Source organism: Cavia porcellus, unplaced genomic scaffold, assembly GCF_034190915.1.
Source record: "Cavia porcellus strain 051 isolate PalLab524CR breed Dunkin Hartley unplaced genomic scaffold, mCavPor4.1 scaffold_22, whole genome shotgun sequence".
NCBI lineage: Eukaryota > Metazoa > Chordata > Mammalia > Rodentia > Caviidae > Cavia > Cavia porcellus.
The window spans coordinates 65,727,714-65,747,785 of NW_026947505.1; positions in this window are offsets into that span (position 1 = coordinate 65,727,714).

Here is a 20,072-nt window from a genome sequence, read left to right on the forward strand (position 1 = left end):
CCTTGGAATTATGTTCATGATTAAAGTGGTAGAGGAATGAATATTATTTGTATTTACTTACAATGAAAGGTACAGAAATACATAAGTGGGGAGGAACAGAGTGAAACTGCATTATAGATTGTTTAGAAGGAGATGATTTGAAAATAGCTACTGCCCACAGAATGGTCAGCGCCACACCACACATCATTTGGAGTACCTGGAGAAGGAGAAAGTGTCTCTCAGGTAAGATGAGTAAGTGCAAATCTTAGATGAATTTTCCTTCTCAGTGCGGAAGGTCTGGTAATTATAAAAGAAATTCTCTTAAAATTAATGCCTTTTGGGGCTGGGGATTTAGCTCAGCGGCATAAGTGCCTGCCTTGCAAGCAGGCAGTCGTGAGTTCGATCCCTGGTACCGATAAAAACGAAAAAGACAAAAAAAAAAAAAAATTAATGCCTTCTGCATTTCCAAAATGACATCATTGGTAATTCTCATAAGTCAAATACACACACACACACACACACACACACACACACACACACACACACACTTAAAGAGTGTGCAGACTGTGACTGGTGTGTTTCCATGACCATACCAAACTATTAGGTCATCCAGTAACCTAAGAACAAATTTAGGAAAACAGAAAGTCACCTCTTTAATAATGGTCTTTAAAATGCTCATTCCTACAACACACTGTCATATATTCATGGTATCTGGCACATGACATAGATCAGATGAATGACAGGTCTATACCTTGTATATCCACAGTGATGTCACTGATCGCATTGCTTTTCACAACCCGTGATGATTTTGACGACTAAAGATGGATTATCCCAGAAAATCAGATCAAAATTTGAGTCTCTGATCCCATGCAACATTTTAAAAAATGGCAGTATTAATGTAAAGATAGGTACTGTGGCGAGTGCTAGAAATTGGGCTTCTTACTGATTTTGATAATGACTGAAGAAATTCCAAGATTTAATAAGTATTTGCCATTATCTCCTGTTCATTTAACTATAACAGGCCCTCTATTATATTGTCACAAAGGCAGTGCAAGAAATTTTTTCTTGCTCCAACAGTAATCTAGTGATTCTAGCCTGAGTTCAAGAGCCGTATATACACAATGTTCTGAAATAATACTGAGTATTAGCAAGATGGAGCTGAAAATGAAAAATTCCAGTCACTAATTCTAGTATTCATGCACCAGAGAGACATGGGGTGAAATAATTCATTAGTTTTGAGCCATTAGAACTCTTTGATGCACCCTCACATTTAATTAAGCTCTTCCATTTTTATTTCTGTTTTATTCCGGGGCTCACGCATCTTGGGAAGTTGAAGAGAACACAGCATCGTCCTCAGTCAGCCGCCCTGTGACCTGCAGGCTCTCATGCTCCGGTTTCTCCTGCTCACTCTGACTCCTCAGCACACGTGCTGTGTGCAGCCACATAAACTCCTGAGTGGCCATCTGTGCATGGGTGAGTGCCACTCCCACCTGAGCCCAGACCCTGCTCTTCTGCCATCCTGATTCCAGAGCAGAAATACAACGCACAACATTCATGGGCTGGAGATGGTTCCTTTCATTCTGCGTTGGTAATGAGTCTTCTGCATTTAGAGACATAGACCTCCATGGAATTACACCTGTGCTAGTGTTATCTCATCTAACCTCATCATGATAGAGACAGTTTCCACATTATGTTCATTTCTTTTTTACCTGAACTGCAGGAAACTAGATATTGTTCCTCATACTTCAACTTTGTTTCATTTTAAAGTACATTATAAAGACTTTCGAGGTGTACTGTATAAACTGGTTTAGTGAGAAAATATATTGACATAAAATTGGTAATATTTCCTGACATCCATCAAGTATTAACCTTTTGGAAATTTTTATGCTTCTTATTCTGAGATAAATGACCAGAATAAAAAATGTCATTTTTGTTTTTGTCAATCAGAATAATAATTTCAGGAGGAAAAGTCATGCTCGTATATAGCCTGGAATTTAGATCATGAAATTAGTCACTTGAAGACCCAAAACAATGGAAGCATTTGCTTTGAAAAATTTCATCATACAGAATCACCCAGAAAGTTCTTCTACCCATCCTCATCACTGGAAGTTTCCCACTCTGTCCTTCCATCATTTGCAGACAATATGAAACATTATTTTTAAAATTTAGTTTGTTGTACATATTTTTATAACATTATTATTATCTTGAACTGCATGCAGTTCCCTTGCTTTTGATAGTAAAGACTACAAAAGCTCACAAACTGTATACTGTTTTCTATGCTTTCATCTCATGTTACTATTTCTCATCTTTAAATCCTACCCAAGGCATAAATGTTACCACTTTCCAGGCTGCATGTAACTCAATTTTTATGAAGAAAAAATTCTATATTTTGAAATTTTTTTCATTGATTTCTGATTTTGATTTACCCTAACTCCTAGTCTTCTCACATTGAGAGATTACTGTTAAGGATAATAAAGTTGGGGGAAATTGTAATTCCTGAGCGTGGTCATTATATTCTTTTATCAAAATTCCTGTACTGAGAGAAAAATAGAAACTAGGCATGTGATAAAGACAGCTCTAGAACAAAAAGACCACTTGGTTAACAGACTAGGACCACTGGAAAGAGATTCTGAGCTTTTCACATTCAGGACAGAATGTAATACTTAGGCAGAGCTTTATTAACAAAATTTGGAAGTGTTGATGTAGTGTAATTTGGTATGTTCTGTTTACTACATTGTACAGTATATATAATAAGAATAGCATTAACATGATAATTACGTGCATTATACATAGTTGGTACATGCACATATCACATCTTTAGTATATTTATTTCTTCTTCTCCTCCCTGCCTTTACCTCTCCCCCAATCTCCAGATTCATTTTACATCTCTATAATGATCACCTCCTAGTTTGCTATCATATATATTTTGTATAATCCAATTTGTACCGCTATGTTACTTTGTATTATTGCAAAATTGAGTCTGGAACTAGAAAGTCAGGTAAATTGTAAACAAAGCAATAACCAGAGACAGCAATGACTTTCTGAAATAGCAACCCTAGACTATGTTATGACACTAATATACTCACAGGATTTCCTCCCCATAAACAACTCCAGAAACCATTGTAAAAGCCTAAAGGTTTGGCACAGAAAACCATGGATCCTTGCAGTTTAATATAATGCCATGAATATAAACAATAGGAGAGACACAGACCTCTGTTATCAAGAATCACTGAGTCTTAATTAAGCTTCTGTCGAGGATGAAGGAAATTCATTGCACTGTTGTCCACTTGAGACCCTGCCTGAAGGAGCTACCAAAAGACAGCATCTCACCTGGTGCTCATCCAGACCCCTATGTATACTATGGGATTAATTCAATGAGAATTGATTTTACAAGATAAGAAGAAGTCTCCATCTGTTTAAGGAGGACGCTTTATCTAAAATGGCACTTTCCTGGCTCAGGTTTTTTGCACATAGTTTATTGTCATTGAGAAAGGCCCATCTCACCAGTAGAAATGCATTTTTTAATCTCCACTTTTCACACAGCCACATTTTTTCAATTGCCAAACACTCACATATCCATTGCAATTCTGAGGGAAAAAATTTAACTCATTTTAAGAGAGCCATGGACCAGACTAAAATGCATATTCCTTACATTTATGGATTCACGTCTAATGATAGGTAAAAGCTTCAATAGTTCATAGAAAAGTCTCATTTAGACAGAATATATTGTATTATTATCATAAATAAAAGGGATGTCTGTACTATTTCTTCTTTCATTTTAATTTGTGTATCTCTCCACTGTCATAATTTTCAATGCTTTCCCTCTTCTCTTGCCAATTTCTACTATTTGAAAAGTAATTACATAAAAACAGTGCATCGTATTTTTGAAGTCTCTCAGGAAATTCCAAGTATAGAAGTGCTCTGTTATTTGCTCATATGTTTAAAATAGTGCCACCTAAAATCACAAGGGAGCCTCATGGGCTCTTCAGTTGTTGTTGAATTAAACTCTACCTTGGACAGGAATAGAAATGCAGAGTCCTCACCACGCTAAAGTTTTTTAATACTTACTGAGAGTTGACCTGGTAAAAGTGGTAAATTTCATCACTTTCAATTATTATTGTATGAGTCATAATATTTGTATAAAGAGATTTTTCACAAGGCAAAACAGTAATATTCGCTCATGTTTTCTCTCTATACCTGTATGAATAAGGAGTGAGTGACATTTTCTATGCATTTCTTATCTATTTCAGATCTATCAAAGGGAATAATCTACCCTTGTCAAGTTGCATACATTTTAGTGTCTTATTGGTCAGCGCACAGGTTTCCTAAGAAAGAATATGGGCTTTTTGCAGTTTGTGCTTTGTATCACCATGAATGTTTTATTTTCTTGTTTTTTCATGGAAGCACAGCCTATGTAGATTTTCAAAGGCTAAAACACTCTTTTGCAACTTACAAGATTTTTGGATGTTTTATTGCTCTGTGTATACCAAGGGAAAGGCATTAGCTCAAGTTCACTCAGGTCAGTGTGATCTCTTTCATGAAGGTCAAACTTTGTGGTTTGTATATTTTGCTCATGAGGTACATAGCTTTCAAAAGATGTAATCCTACTCAGGAAGGCACAGTTTTATATGCCAAATCCTTGTAAACTTCCTTCTCATTCTTAGGGGAAATCTAACTCCTCTTTTTTTCCTGTGCCCATAGAACTTCAAAAGTTTAAAGGGAACCTGGATTTAGGGAGAATAACTTGGATTATTCTTATCAATATTGGTTTCTGTACTCCTTTCTCAATTGTTTTTGCTATTTTAATATGAAAATAATGTACAATATTTTGGGGAAGCAGTTCTTCAAATTCCCAACATAGAAGTTACCAGCTATCAAGCACTATTTCTAAAATTAAATTTTCCATAGTATTAATTTAAACTTACACACACTACACCTTTTCCTCTTAAGAGAATCCAAAAATACATGATCCTCTCTTCTATGATTTTTTGAGTTATTTCTTCCTAGTTACACATCACAAACAAAGATATGTCTCTTTTGGGCCTTTTTTTCCCTCTTTTTTTGCATGGTACATTAATTTTGATAACAGCTTTATCATAAGAAGAAAGTAGATACTCTTAACAATTCCTGTTGTTCATATGAGACAAGTTTTACCCGTGCTTTGTGCTATAGTTTGGTTCTAACAGTTTCCCCAAAATCACGCGTGTCTGGAAAGGGATTGGGTCTGGGGTGCTGTGTTCAACAGCGAGTTCATCTCTGAGTGGGTTCATAGCTAGATATGCTTGACGAGGTGGGCCAGGTGGAGGCAGTCACTGGGGTGTCAGCTGACAAGGCATACGTTTGTTCCCAACTCCTGTTATCTCTGCTTTCAGCTGCCATGAGTGGAGCTCTTCCACTCTGCCATTTCCACTGTGCTGTCTGCCTTAGAGCCAGCACCCTGTCTGGGCAAGGAATTGTGAGCCAGAGAAAGCCTCTCCTTTAAGTTGATAATGTCATACACTGTGTACCAGAAATGGGAAAGTAGGTAAAGGCACCTATGTATTGAAATGTATCAAAAAATAACCTGTTCTTAGCAAGAGGTAGTGAAAGGAGAAACTGTAGTCGGGAAAATTATGCTTTAGCACTTTGTCTTCTTTGAGGCTGCCTAGCTCTGTAACTGTCTTGTTGTTCTGTAATTGCATTTTTGACCCCCGTTTCCATTAGAGCATAGCTGAGCAAACTGGATGCTTGATTGTATCTGGTTTTGTGATCATTAATCTAGGCTTGTAACATATGGTGACTAACCTAGTCCTATAACCAATTATCTCACTCTGCTAACTAATCCGAAGAACTACCAGGCTGTCTTTCCCTCCTGTGTAACCCCAGCTTTTTCTTCATACAAAACTACTGGCTCAAGGGCACTCACTGACTGAATTTTTTGCAAGTTATCCCAGCCAGGACCAATGGTATAAAATAAATCTGTTCGTTATCTTTGGGTTTCCTCAGGTTTCACATTTTCTGGGATTCTGTTTTGCTGCAATAGTCAAAGTTTTAGGATATTCTTAATTTGCTGATAGATATACTATGAAAAAATTTTCAGTATTTCATTTCTTTCTCTACATTCACTCTGACAATATTATGTGTCCCATTTATTGTACTGACAAAATACATGCTTGGGTTTTCATGAAGTAAAATGATTATTCAATTTGGCAAGAAGATATTTATTTAATGAATCAAATCATACTCAATTGGAATGAACTTAAACACATGGATAATTCCTTCAGGGCAATAAATGGCTCCATGTCTGAGGGACTTTTTCCCTTCTGGAATCTTCATTGCTGTGTCTGTCTCTATTTCGGTGCCAGGTAGTCTGCACTATCAACCAGGCAACTGCTGTGGGCATCATGGAGTTGTTCTCCTCCCTCTTTTTTTGCCCTGTGTGTGTGTGTGAGTGTGTGTGTGTGTGTGTGTGTGTGTGTGTGTGTGTGTGTGTGTGTGACTTTTCCCATACTGGAGTAAATTAGGCAGAGACTAAGTAGAAAATTCTATAAGTTATATGCATCCCTTTAGTGCAAAGGAGTAGAATGGATGGGGATGGGCAGGAACTGTCCCAGCTCCTGCACTGAGCCCTTTGCTCCTGGTCCTGTGAAATCTTCCTGGCACAGATGAGGACTATAACAAAAGCAGTGTTAGGACGAGGGTGGGACTTGGCCTCTAGGCACCGGGAGGATAGAAGACCCTGGACAGTAACAGCACTGAGGAAGTGCCAAAGCCTGGGGACACTTTCCTCCAAACCCTATGACAATAAGAATCTGCTGCTTAGATTTCTTCACAGATCATTTACTTACTAAGCAGTGACACTACTCCCTCCACAGTGTCTCCTGATCATGTCTTTGAAGAGCTGGGGTTTCAGTAGAATCTGGAGAGTGGACATTTGCTAGCCCTTTCCCCCTTATGACATTCTAATGTTTTTTACCCTACAGAGTACATATAAACTTGTGATGATACATATTGGACTTTCTCTGAGTTTCTACACCAAAGTGCTACAAAGACAAACAAACTACATGAAATGTTTCTTTTTTATTTGTTGATCTTTTTGATTCCCCAATATTACATTCTTTAAATTGTCAATGAACCGGAACACAGAGTGACATTTTAAGGTCTCCATATAGCAAAAAATATAAATAATGTATGTCTTGGATTGGGCTGCTCAGCCCTTGCCGAGTTCTGACCGAATCTTTCAGAGGAGGAAAATTATCTTGTTGATTAGCACCTATTGCACCAGCCCCGTCTGCCTCCAGTGTCTTTTCCAGTGTTGTAGCAAACGTGCTTCATGATAATACACACCCAGCCTGTCCACCATAGCTTAACATGTGTTCCATTTTCCATCATTCTGTTGCCTTACTCAAGCAAAATGATCTGTTTAAGGTGGGGAAAATGTCCCACCTCTGTTACCCAAGACAGATGTGAGCATCTATCACCCACAGGAGTACATTCCTCCTTCTCGGAGGGGCCAGAAAGGAGGCAGTGGTGTGGGTGTCTTGGTTTTAGCCAAGTGAACCCTGCATGGAATCATAAGAAATAGGACTGCCAAGTGTACAACTGCATTGCTTACACTGTTTGATGCCATGTTGTTTTGTATTTATTATTTAAATAGATTAAAAAAAAAGCAATACAAAAGATATAAATAAGCTGATACACAATTAACATTACTCACTATATTGCATATTGTTATCTTCAAAATAATTCCTCAGATAGCAAGATACGGTCATGTAAAACAGATCAAACAATATAAACAATCACAGTTTCTTTCCCTGAACTAATACGATCAATAGTACAATTATCATAGCTATCTTGTTTATCAGTGTGTATAATATGTATATCTATCTATCTATCTATCTATCTATCTATCTATCTATCTCCCCTTTCCTTGTTTCCTCTTTTTTCCCATTCTAGTTGTTCTTTCCTTTTGAGCTGTTTCATTGCCTTACACATTACTTATTGTACCATTTGGATCTTACTTAATTCTTTCAGTTTCTTACACCAAGGAGACAATACAAAGTTTACACATTTAAGGCTGATTCTTTTCACTTAAGAGAATGGACCATGTTTGCATCCATTAAACCTACAAAAGCCTTTGGTTTATCCTTCTTTATAGCTAAGTAAAAGTTATTTGTACAAAAATACCACATCTTTTTTTATTCATTCCTGTTGATTGGCATTTATGTTGTTTTAAAGATTTAGCTAGTAAAAATTGTGCTGCTATGAACATCAGTGCACATACATCACTGTGATATGATGTTTTTAGTTCTTCTGGGAAAATAATCAGAAAATGACTAGCTTCACTGAATGCATCCTCTAATCATATCTTTATTTTTGAGGAATCTCCACAATGATTTCCACAGTGCTTGCACCATTTTGCACATGTACCAACAGTGGAGAAGAGTTCATTTTTCCCCACTACCCTGCTGGCATTTCTCATTGATTGATTCCTTGATGGCAGCCATTCTTTCTGGAGTGAGGCGAAACCACTGTGTTTCTCAATTTGCACTTCTCAAATGACCGGTGATGTTGAATGATTTTTCATATATTTATTTGCAGTTTGTATTTCTTCATCTGAGAAGTGACTGTTGACTAAAACCTTTTCTCAATTTGTGGATTTTCTTTTTACTCATTTTGGTGATTTCTTTTGAAGAGCAAATACTCTATAATAAGATTCCAGATATTGATTCTTTGCAGTATTTCCTATGCAGTTTGAACTCTTGCCCCATGTCTTCAAGATTTCTACCTAACTTGTCTTCCAGTAGATTTAGTGTTTCTATTTTAATATTTAGATCTTTGATGTATTTGACTTTAGTGCACTGTGACAGACATAGGTCTAGTTTTAGTCTTCTGCATATGGATAGGTAGTTTTTCCAGTGCTATTTATTAAAGATGCCATCTTTATTACAGTGAATATGTTTGAACCCTTTGTCAAAGGTAATATGGCTGTGTTGTCAGTAATTGTGGTTGTATCTTCTAATCTATTCCACTGACCTTCAGGACTGTTTTTTTGCCAGTGCCATGCTGATTTTATCATAGTATTTTTGTAGTATATTTTCAAGTTGGGGATTGATATGACTCCTGCCTTGCTTTTATTGCCCAGGGTTGCCTTTAATATTGTAGGTCTCTTCTGGTTCCACATGATTTTCTCTAGAGCTGTGAGGTACATTGCTGGAATTTTGATTGGATTTGCATTAAATCTGTATAAAAATTTTGTGAGCATGGCTTTTTTCACAATGTTTGCTCTTCTATCCATTAACAAATGATGCCTTCTCATTTTCTGAAATCCTGTTTAATCTCTTTTTCAGAGCAGTATAATTTTCAATGTATGGATCTTTTACTTGCTTTGTTAGACTGATTCCTAATTACTTCATTTTATGGGTGTTATTGTGAAGGTTGTGTTTTCCCTCATTTGTGTCTCAATGAGTTTTTGTTTGTATATAGGAATGCTATTGATTTTTTAATATTGACTTTGTGACCAGCTATACTACTGAATTTTGTCATTAAATATACGAGTTTTTGGTGAGTTTGTGAAGTCTTCTAGGTAGAGTAGCATTTCATCTCCAATAGTGATAATTTAGCTTCTTCCCTTCCTGTCCTTATTCCTATTATCCCCCCCCTCTCTTGTCTAATAGATAATGTTTCCAAACTACTGAATAGGAGTGGTGATAGCAGACATCCTTGTCTTGTCCTGATTTTGCAGTGAAAGCTTTCAGTTTTTGACCATTTAATATGGTGCTGACTGTTGGTTTGTCATACAAAGCTTCTATCACATTGAGGTATTCCAATTTTCTGTAAGGATTTTTATCATGAATGAGTGTTGGACCTTATCAAAAACTTTTTCTGCATCTACTGAGATTATCATATGATTTTTGTCTTTATCTCTGTTAATGTGATGTATTACATTAATTTATTATCATATGGTGAAATATCTCTATATTCCTAGGATGAATCCCACTTGTAATGGTGTATAATCTTCTTGATGATTCACTGCATTATGTTTGTTAGTATTTTACTGAGGATTTTTACACCTACATTCATTAGAGTGATTTGCTTGTAGTTCTGTTTTTTTTTTTGTTTTTTTTTGTTTTTTTTTTTTTTTGGTTGCAGTCTTTCTCTGGTTTTGATATCAGAGCAATACTTGCTTCCAGGAATAAGTTTCCCTTTCCATTTCATTGAGAAAGTTGAGTAATGTTAGTATTAAGTATTGCTAAGTGTTTTGTAGAATTCAGGTGTGAGTCCATCCAGACCTAATGTTTTCTTTGTTAATAAATTTCTAATTACATTTTCAATTTCATTAACTAAAATGTAGTTATTCAAAAGTTTTATGCTTTTTTTGATCCAGTTTTGTTAATGGATAGATTTCTAGGAATTTGTCCTTTTCTTCTTCATTATTGAACCTATGAGACTAAAGGTTTTTGAAATAGTTATTGATCTTCCGTTTTTTTCCACAGGATCTGTAGTGATTCATTTCCATTCTTTATTACATGATTTTGAGTTTTTATTTCCTTTTCTTGATAGTTTTGTTTAGAATTTTATCAATTTTATTCATTCTTTCAAAGAACCAATGCATTGATTCATCAATTCTCTTTTATTACTTTCTTAGTCTCAATTGGGTTAATTTCTACTCTGGTATTTATCATTTCTTCTCATCTTTGGGCTTTAGACTTGATTTGCTCTTCTTTTTCTAGAAGTTTGAAGTGGAGCATCATGTTTTGTTTATGTTCATTGTGTTTGCCTGATGTGATAATTAACTGCAACAAATTTCCCTTTGAAGGCTAATCTCATTGCATCTCACAGGTTTTCATAATTTGTATTTGCATTTTCCTTTGTGTGTATATATATATATATATACACATTATTTATATATATATACATATATTGTTTATTTTTTATATATATACATATATTGTCTATTATATATTGTTTATTTTTTAATTCATATTGTGACCTATTGATTATTCAGGAAGATATTATTTAATTTCTATATGTTTATGGAGCTTATGTGAGTTATTTTATCATTAATTTCCAATTTTGTGGCACTGTAATCAGATAATATTCAATTGATAACTTGGATTTTTTTTGGCATTTTCTTAAGCATGTTCAATGGGGGAGGATGTGTTCTATTTTAGAGAATGTTCTATATGCAGCTGAGAAGTATGTGTATTCTGATGTTGTTGGGTAGAATACTGTACCCATTTGTTCACAAGTTTGATTCAGTTCTTTTGTTTCTTTGTTGATTCCTCTCTAATTCATCTGTCTCTCTGTGACAATAGGATATTAAGGTATCCTGTTATCATGGTGTTATTGCTTGTTTGATTTTTCATGTCTATTAATATTTGTCTTATATAGCTGGGTGCTCTTGTATTCTTTTGATGTAGTGAACTTCTCTATCTCTTTGAAGTTCACATTATCTACAAACCAAATAGCGACTCCTGTTTTTTTTCTGGGTTTCTGTGACATGGAGTATTTTTTCCACCCTTTGAGTTTCAGTCTATGTGTTTCCTTTTGATTTAGATGAGTTTACTGTATACAGCTTTGGTTGAATTTTGTTTCTTGATCCAATCTGCCAGTGTATTTCTTTTAATTCATGATTTGAGGTAATTTACATTAGTGATTGTAACTGATACGCGTTGGCTTATTTCTGTCTGGCTGTCTCTGTACTGTTGATTTTTTACCCTTCTTCTCTGTTTGTTTTCCCTGCTTGGTGGTTTACTTCTGTTGTTATTCTTGAAACTTTCATTTTTTATCTCTATCTAGAATATCTTTTGGTATACTTTGTAGGGTTGATTTGCTTGTCATGAAGCTCTTCAGTTGTTTTTTTGTTGTGGAAATATCTTATTTCTCCATCAATTTTGAAAGATAGTTTTTATGGGCACATCAATGTGGGTTGGAAATTTTTTTCTTTTAGGATTTGAAATACTTTGCTCCATGCTCAAAAGACTTGATTGTTTGTGGTAAGAAGTCTGCTGTGATTTTTATGGACTTTCCTTTTGATCTGTTTCTACTCTCCAACAACTTTTAATATTCTGTTCTTATGTTTCCTGGAGAACATGGCGGACAGATAACAGCAACTACCGGAGGCTCTCTGAAAGACTCGGCTCAGAAGCCAGGAATGGTGCGGACTAAGGAGACATAAGCAGGTGGAGATATGCTCTGCTGACTCAGGAACGAACTGGGCTGAGAGAAACCAACTTGGAATGCAGTCCTGGTGCTAAAACAGGAACAGAAAAGCCTCGGTGTGGAGGCTGGACCCCGCGCCATTGTAAGCCGCAATTTGGGTTTCCGGCCGCGCGGCGGCTGGCTGCCTCTACAGTGGTTCGGCAAGGAGAGAGACGCGCAGAAGCTCTGAGAACGGCAATCTGCGAACGGCAGGGAGGCGTGCACTGACTTGTGGTGAGGTGAGTGAGAGAAACTGACACTCTACCACAGTTTGACTCCAGCAGAGGACTTTCTGGGCCCGAGCAGTCCTGCGGGAGCAGGGCGCGGTGGCGACTCCAGCCACACATCCCCCTCTCGGGTGGGATTGGTGAAAAGTGCCTGGCCTGCGTGACGCTGCCAGCGGACCTAGTAGGCTGTCCCAACCTAGATCCCAGAGCCTGATGGTGGCCGGGAGGGGAGACATGTAGGCTGCCTGATCTGTAACTCCCTGGTGCGCAGCAGTGAGCGGGAACACCTAACTGGCGCAATTCGATCAGGCTGTGGCTGACTGGGAGAGAAGCTGGGCCTCTTATATAAGCTTGCATATATAAGGAACAGAGAAGAAGAGGCAGCATGGGAAGAGGCAGCAACAAGAAAGGCTCCTCGGCCCCCAATTCTGAGAAACAGGCAATAGCAGACACCGCACCAATACACATAAGGCGCCATATAGAGAGCCTCATAGACCAATTCAGGAATGAAGTTATCAACGACCTGAAGCTAGAAGTATGCAGAATAGTTAGAGAAATGCTAAGTACCACCCAAGAAAAAACAGGTGGTGGAATGGAAGAACAGAAAAAAAGGGGAGAATTGTTTGATGGAGAAAACAGAGAAAGCATAGAATTCGTGAAGCAGGTTCAAAGGGACTACCAAGATACTAAGAAGTCTATCGAAGACTGGCATAACAGCTTGAAAGAAACTAAGGACAGACTATCTGAACTGGAGGGCAGACTTGTAATATGGGAGAATGAAATGAAAAACTTCTTAAAAATAACAAAGAAACAAACAGCAATAATACAAAGACAAGAAGATGATAAGAGGAGCCATAACTTAAGGATTAAGAACATAAAAGAAGAAGTAGGGACACAAACAAGTGAACTACAAAAGCTACTCACAGAAATAATCCAGGAGAATTTTCCTAATTTAGCAAAAGGTAAAGATACTCAGATGTATGAGGCATACAGGGCCCCAGCAACCTACAACCCAAACAGATCTACACCCAGGCATATAATAATCAAAATTCCAGAAATTCAATACAAGAACAGAATATTAAAAGCTGTCAGAGACAAGAAACAGACCACTTACAAGGGAACACCCATCAGAATTACAGCAGATTTCTCTGCACAAACCATCAAATCACGAAGAGCACGGGGGGAAATAATTCAAGCTTTGAAAGATAATAATCTCCAGCCAAGATTGAGATATCCTGCACAACTGTCCCTGGAAATTGATGGAAAAACAAGGTGCTTCCAGGATAAAGAGGAACTGGGGGAATTTGCAACCACCAATTCAACTCTACAGAGAGTATTGCAGGATATTCTAAAAAAAGAAAAATACAAAGAATCCAGAAATAATGGCAGAGAGGCCACAACGAATGGAGCAGAGAACAAAATGAAGAAGACAAACTGACAGCTACTGACAGAAAAAGAGCTCAACAGAAATGAGACAGAGAAGATTGGATGATAGGAACAGCTATTTTAGAGAAAATGACATCTTAATAGGTAATACTGATTTAGTATCATCTTGTTTTGAAGTCTCATCTAGCTTTTGTCCTTCTGTCTCCAATGGTCTAAATAGGCTGTATCTTATTGGATTTTATTCTGTATGATAGTATAAGCAAAAACCTTTTAAAGACAAGGAGATTATACAGAAACCATTGTTCATTTTCTGTTAGTCGATTCTAAATACTCTGTAATGCTGTCATTCTCTTAAATGGTTTTACATTGTTTTGATATACTTAATGCTACAGTATATGAAGTTGTACTCAAGGATTTCAAAGAAAGAGACAATATGGTAACTACTTTTAGGTTAGGATTATCTGGTGGTGAAACACTATTCTGCTTAAATGGTTATGTTTTGATCTGCGCTGTTTCGTTGTTATGCCCTTTTTTATCTCAATCTCCACTCCATTATTTACTTTTTTATCTTTATCCTTTTAATTAAAGGAAAAAAATAGCAGGATATATTATAGTAACCCCCTTTGACTTTTCATTACCTTGATTTAAAGCCCTGTATTACTCTCACCATCTGGTTTTTAACTGATGTTCCCCTATTCTGTTTTGCTGGATAGTATCAGGTTCGAAAGTTTAGGCATCAGCTGTGAAGATAATGAGATTCATTTTGACGCCCATACTTGTTGACTTTTATCTACTTTTGAAGACCTACAATGTCTCCAATGTTTTGGTTTTGTCAGTTTTATTCTTTACTGTTTTGTTCAATTGTATTATAACTAACGATATAGGCAATTCTATTAGAGATAGCGGGAGGCATTATTGTAACCATTGTTGATCACCTTGTATTATGTTTTTACATTATCTATTATGTCCACCCTTTTGACTTGACCGATTCTGTTCTGTTATGTCACATTTGGTTTTACTCTCTTCCAAAAAAGTAATAAGAACCGTGGGAGCAATGAAACCCAAAATGTGTAATAGTCATGGTACAAAAGAGAGGAAAAGAAAGTGCTCCAAACTATATAATTGCATGTATATTTAAGTGTATAAGATAGAAAATGATATCACAGAGTTTTATTGGATCAATGAACAGAACTGTTTGCAGTATCATTGATGGAATGTCCACTTTACAAGCTTTAATTTTGTGACTTGAACAATTATTTCTAAGATGACAATATGTAATCCATTAACTAGTGAGTTCCTACTGTTCATTTTTTTTTCTGTAAATCTGTATAACTTGTACCCTTTCCCTGCTTTTTTTTTCTTTTCTCCTTAAATAAAATTTAAAAAAAAGAAAAAAAATATTCTGTTCTTATGCTGAATTTTGAGGATCTTGATTATTATACACCAGGGTGTACATTTATTTTGGTTACAGTTAATTGGAATTCTGTATGCCTCAACTATCTGAATGTCAGTTTCTTTTCTTGTGCTTGGAAAATTTTCTGCCATTACTTCTTTTTTAATTTAAGATTAAAAAGACAGGAAAGAAAAACAAAAAATACAGACAAACAATCTACTATTACTCCTGTAAATAATCTCCTTATATCATTTGTGTTGATTCCTTTTTTGTTTACACCTCCCAGTTTATACTGTTTTTCTTTGCATCATGTTGCAACTGTTGGAATTGTTGCTTTCTGGTTCCTTGTTATTATTAAAAGATCTTTGTTTTCTTGATTAATAGCTACAGTGCTGTCTTCAAAGCCTGGAGGTCTATGTTCATATTTGTTTAAGTAGTTTTGCCTGCTTTCAATGGAATATTTGATTTCCTGGATATCTCTTTGAGATATCTGCTTTTGCATTCTATTTCTTTCCTATACTGTTCATTCTAGATTTCCATCGTTTTCCAATGCTCCTCTTTTTTTTAAATCTATGTCTTATTTAAATATGCTCAGCATTTCTTTCATCATGTTTATCATTTCTCATTTTACTTAGGAGATTATTTCTGATCTGATTTCCTTTACAGTTTCATGGAGTTGTTGCCTTACTTCACTTGCTATCATCTCAGAAATCTTGCGGAAATTTCACATTTTTCTTTGCACATGTTTCCTACACATGATTGGGAATGGTTGAAGAGGTGAGATTTCAGTTTTTTCCTTCATGGTGTTATTTTCCTCATGGTGTTATTTTCCTGTATTCCTCCACAGCACCCAGATGCCATGTCCCAAGTTCTTCCTGTGTTGGTTTCGCTGACTGTCCAGGAGGGGGCACCCTGGTTTGGTTGGCATTGCTGAATGGACCTTTCCTGAGCATTGCATGGCTCACTGAGGTTCTATGGCTGGCTGGGATTCCTGGGTTAACACTTCCCAGGCCCTGCATGGTGCAATGAGACTCCCTGGCTGGGTGGATTTACTCAACACTTTGTTTATGATTTCTTCACAAATTCACAGTTGTATGAATGAAGATGTATAAAGATGGAAATTTATACCCTACATATTCTCATTAGTGCAGATGTGAACAGTTTAAAGATGCTACAGGGCCAGGTTGATAGCTCAGCAGCACAAGTAATTGTCCCTTATCAGGTTATAGAACTTCAAAAACTTACTTTTTATGTAATTGAATAGGAGACCTTTGAATCTTTCCAGTGGTAATTTGCATGCATAGTTATGATCATAGAAGTTCTCTTCTTTTCTATAGTCATTTGCACAGGCTTTATTGACATACAGCATATGTAGATACTCAAAGAGTAAAAGAATCTGTGCACCTAAAAGTGTTATGGCGTTATTTTCCTTTGTTCCTCCAAAGCACCCAGATGCCATGTCCCAAGTTCTTCCGGTGTTGGTTTGGCTGTCTGTCTAGGAAGGGGCACCCTGGTTTGGTTGGCACCTAAATATTTGTATTATTAAACAAAATAAAATCACACTGAAATTAAATGAACCTAAATTATTTACTATTGAGAATGAATAATAAGGGAAAGTGTAAAGAATAATGAAAATCTTTAGTTAGATAAGGCAAATATAAGCAAGATCAGGGCAGATGGGCTGTTACACAGAGAAAAGACAACTCCATCTCAGGAAAAATAAATGTTAGTAATGGCCTCGTAGTTACACTGCTTAACAGAAAGTATAGTGTATGCCATTTTCCCAGTGCAGACATTGGAATTTCCAACACACAATTGTACTGCAAATGTGTGTTGTAAAACAAATGCAGATATTGAATAAATCAAGGAAAAGTAATAATGGAAGCAGATAATATAATATTTGGTTCTTGGTTTAGAATTATCCAAAGGTAATACAATTGGTTTGAACATTCACACCAAAAGACACCAAAAGTTAAAGAACTGTCTCACACAAAATCTTGTTACTTTATCTTTTCAATTGTTCAGTTTTAACAAGTTGCATGAATTCATAATATTGAGAACTGCAACTCAGCTCTAATTCATCTAGATGTTTCTTTTCATATGTAGCTTTTCCACTGTGAGTACAGATTTATATGATATGAGAAAAATATAATAAAATTTTGCACAGAAAACAGGTTTTCAGGAACTCGTTTTAGACTTTATACTTTAACCCAGAATAGAAGAATAATTAATACTTTCAAGAAATTTCCAAACATTGAAGATGAATGAGCTTAAATAGGATCACTTCCCATTGTGGAATAATTTATATATCAAGTACAAAAGAAAGTAAATTATAAAATATATAGAAATTATTAAGAAATAACATGTAAGGAAATTGTTTTAGAAAAATATGATCCCAGGAGAGGTATAAAATATATTGGGACATATTAAAATGAAAACAGAATGTACTACAAATCTTGAGGAGGAGTTTTTGATGCCATTAGTTTGTAGCTATTAGTACTTTTGCACCTCAGAAGAAATTACAAAAATCAATGATACACTCTTCCATGCAAAGTATCTAGAGTAAAGAGAGTTATGCCAATGAATGTAAAAATAAAATAAGAATGCTAAAGAATACATAAAATTTTAAAGTCTCTCACTTTATAAATAATAATAAATATAATAAAATATAATAAATCCGTATACACCAATAAAGAAAAATATACATATATTAATGCAATATAATACTACCCAAAGGGTCTTAACAGGATCTAACTCACATTATTTGGTGTTATCCATAAAAACTTGTCTACAATCCACATACTGAATTAAATATAATTTACATATTATACATCTTCACATGCTTGTATTTTAATCTATTGCCAATATTTCTTACTTAAAATTTATTCTGTTATAATGTACCACTTGTTTTTACTTTTGTAAGATTAAAAATCACTCCTTTTTAAAATTTGTATGAGTATTTAGAAATTATTTTTCCTTATCAACAGTAGGTGCTATTTCTATGTTAGTTTTCTCCATGTTTATCACTTGGTAGAAAAGAGTTGTTATGAAAATTCAATGTGTATGTGTCAACTTTATCATTTTATTACCTATTGTTAAGACTTGCATCCAGTTGTATCCCAAAAATCTCATGTGCTCACAGGTGGGACTATTTGTAAGTGGCTGATGTAGGGTGTGTGAATGTCAATTGATACTGTGATACTTGGCTGAAGGATGTATATACTAAACCTTAATTGGTTTTTGTATAGTTCTTGGTATGGACAATGGGAGCTAAACCTTGGGTGTGAGTGGCATCAATCAATAGGCTTACATCCTGCATGAAATGTAAAATTAAAGTGGAAAGACAAGCTGCTGCTTGCTGCTGCTATTGTGGCTTGATGGTTCCTGTCTGCCTCACCATAGACTGTTTCCTCTGCAATTCCTCTCTGCCAAGGCATCTTGCCTGTGCCAGCTGGTAATGAACAGAAATACCTACAAACTGTGAGCAAAACAAATCTTTCTTCTTTTGACTTGTGAGTCTTGCGTATTTTGTCCCAGTATTGAGAGAATCCTATGTTGTTGTTCCTATGATTCCTATGTATGTTTTTTCCAAATTATAAAATATATATTTATATATATATATATAGTACTGGGGATAGAGCTCATGACCTTTCACTTACCAGGCAGGTATTTATGCCACTAAACTTAATCCCTGGCCCCAATGTGTATATTTTTTGCTGTGATTTCACTTCCTAAAATTAAGAAAGTCATAGGTCATGTCATCATTTTCCTATTAGAAAAGGCTTCTGAGTTCCATGCCATATTACACGTAACTTTAATACTAGTCCCAGTATTATTATAATAAAATTAAAAATATCTGTGCACTAACATAACAAATTACTCCTTTCTCTGCTCTGCTTGAACCCCTCTGTCTGGAGACACCTTCATATAACATTATATTGGTAAGAGTATTATTCTTGCCTTCAATCAATATCACACTTATTTTCCTTGAGTCATAAGCACATTGTAGGCTTATTATCAGTTTCAAAAGGTGTATTGCACAGTTTTTTCTATTTTTAAAAATGTAATCCCCTTACCACTTATTGTTTCTGAAACTCAGTGGTGGTCAATAAATCTCCATGTTACAAAACTTGAATCTTACATCTTCTTGTTGTAGAGTTACTTTTGTTGGAAAAGAGTCACTTGCTTCTGAGGCCACATGTAAAACTGTAAAAATTTCTGTTCATCGCTGCTTTGACAGATGTTAACCCAGGATCTCAGATTTATACCTACACTGGCTCTGTTAATGAAAATGGTACAAAATCATGGCAATAATTAGTTCATGACATTACGCATTTCTAGGAGCTCAAGGTACTGCAGATGAAACAAAAAAAGTTGGCTCTTACCTAGCTATTAAAGGCTCCTGAAGCCACGCAATATTTACTAAGAAAGGTAATATACGTCATGTCTAAGGCCTGCCTGCTGGAGTGTTTTGAGAGAAGATATATGAAGGCAGCAATTTCTGTATCATACAGTATACAATGTGGTTGTTTTAGCCTGTGTCAGGACCACAGAGAGAAGGAAGGAAAGACCAGCTAGAGCAGTCATCTCTACAAAAGCAGAACTGGTGTTCACAGAAATCCCACATTTTCTTATTTAAAAACATTAACTGCTACTCTGTACTTATTGAGTTATTCCTAAAAGATTCTGACAGTAGAAACCACAATTGACAATCATAAAATGAAAACCACAGTAAAGATAATAAGATCAGGTGTTTAAAATCTTTTTCAATTAAATTTGTCCCATCCATAAAAATGAAAAATGATGATCTAACTACACTTTGTTTTTGGGCCCTTTCCCATTGTTGAGAGTGTCTCCTTTTACTATAGTCTCATAATGCTGTATTCAATACAAACTTGCAATAT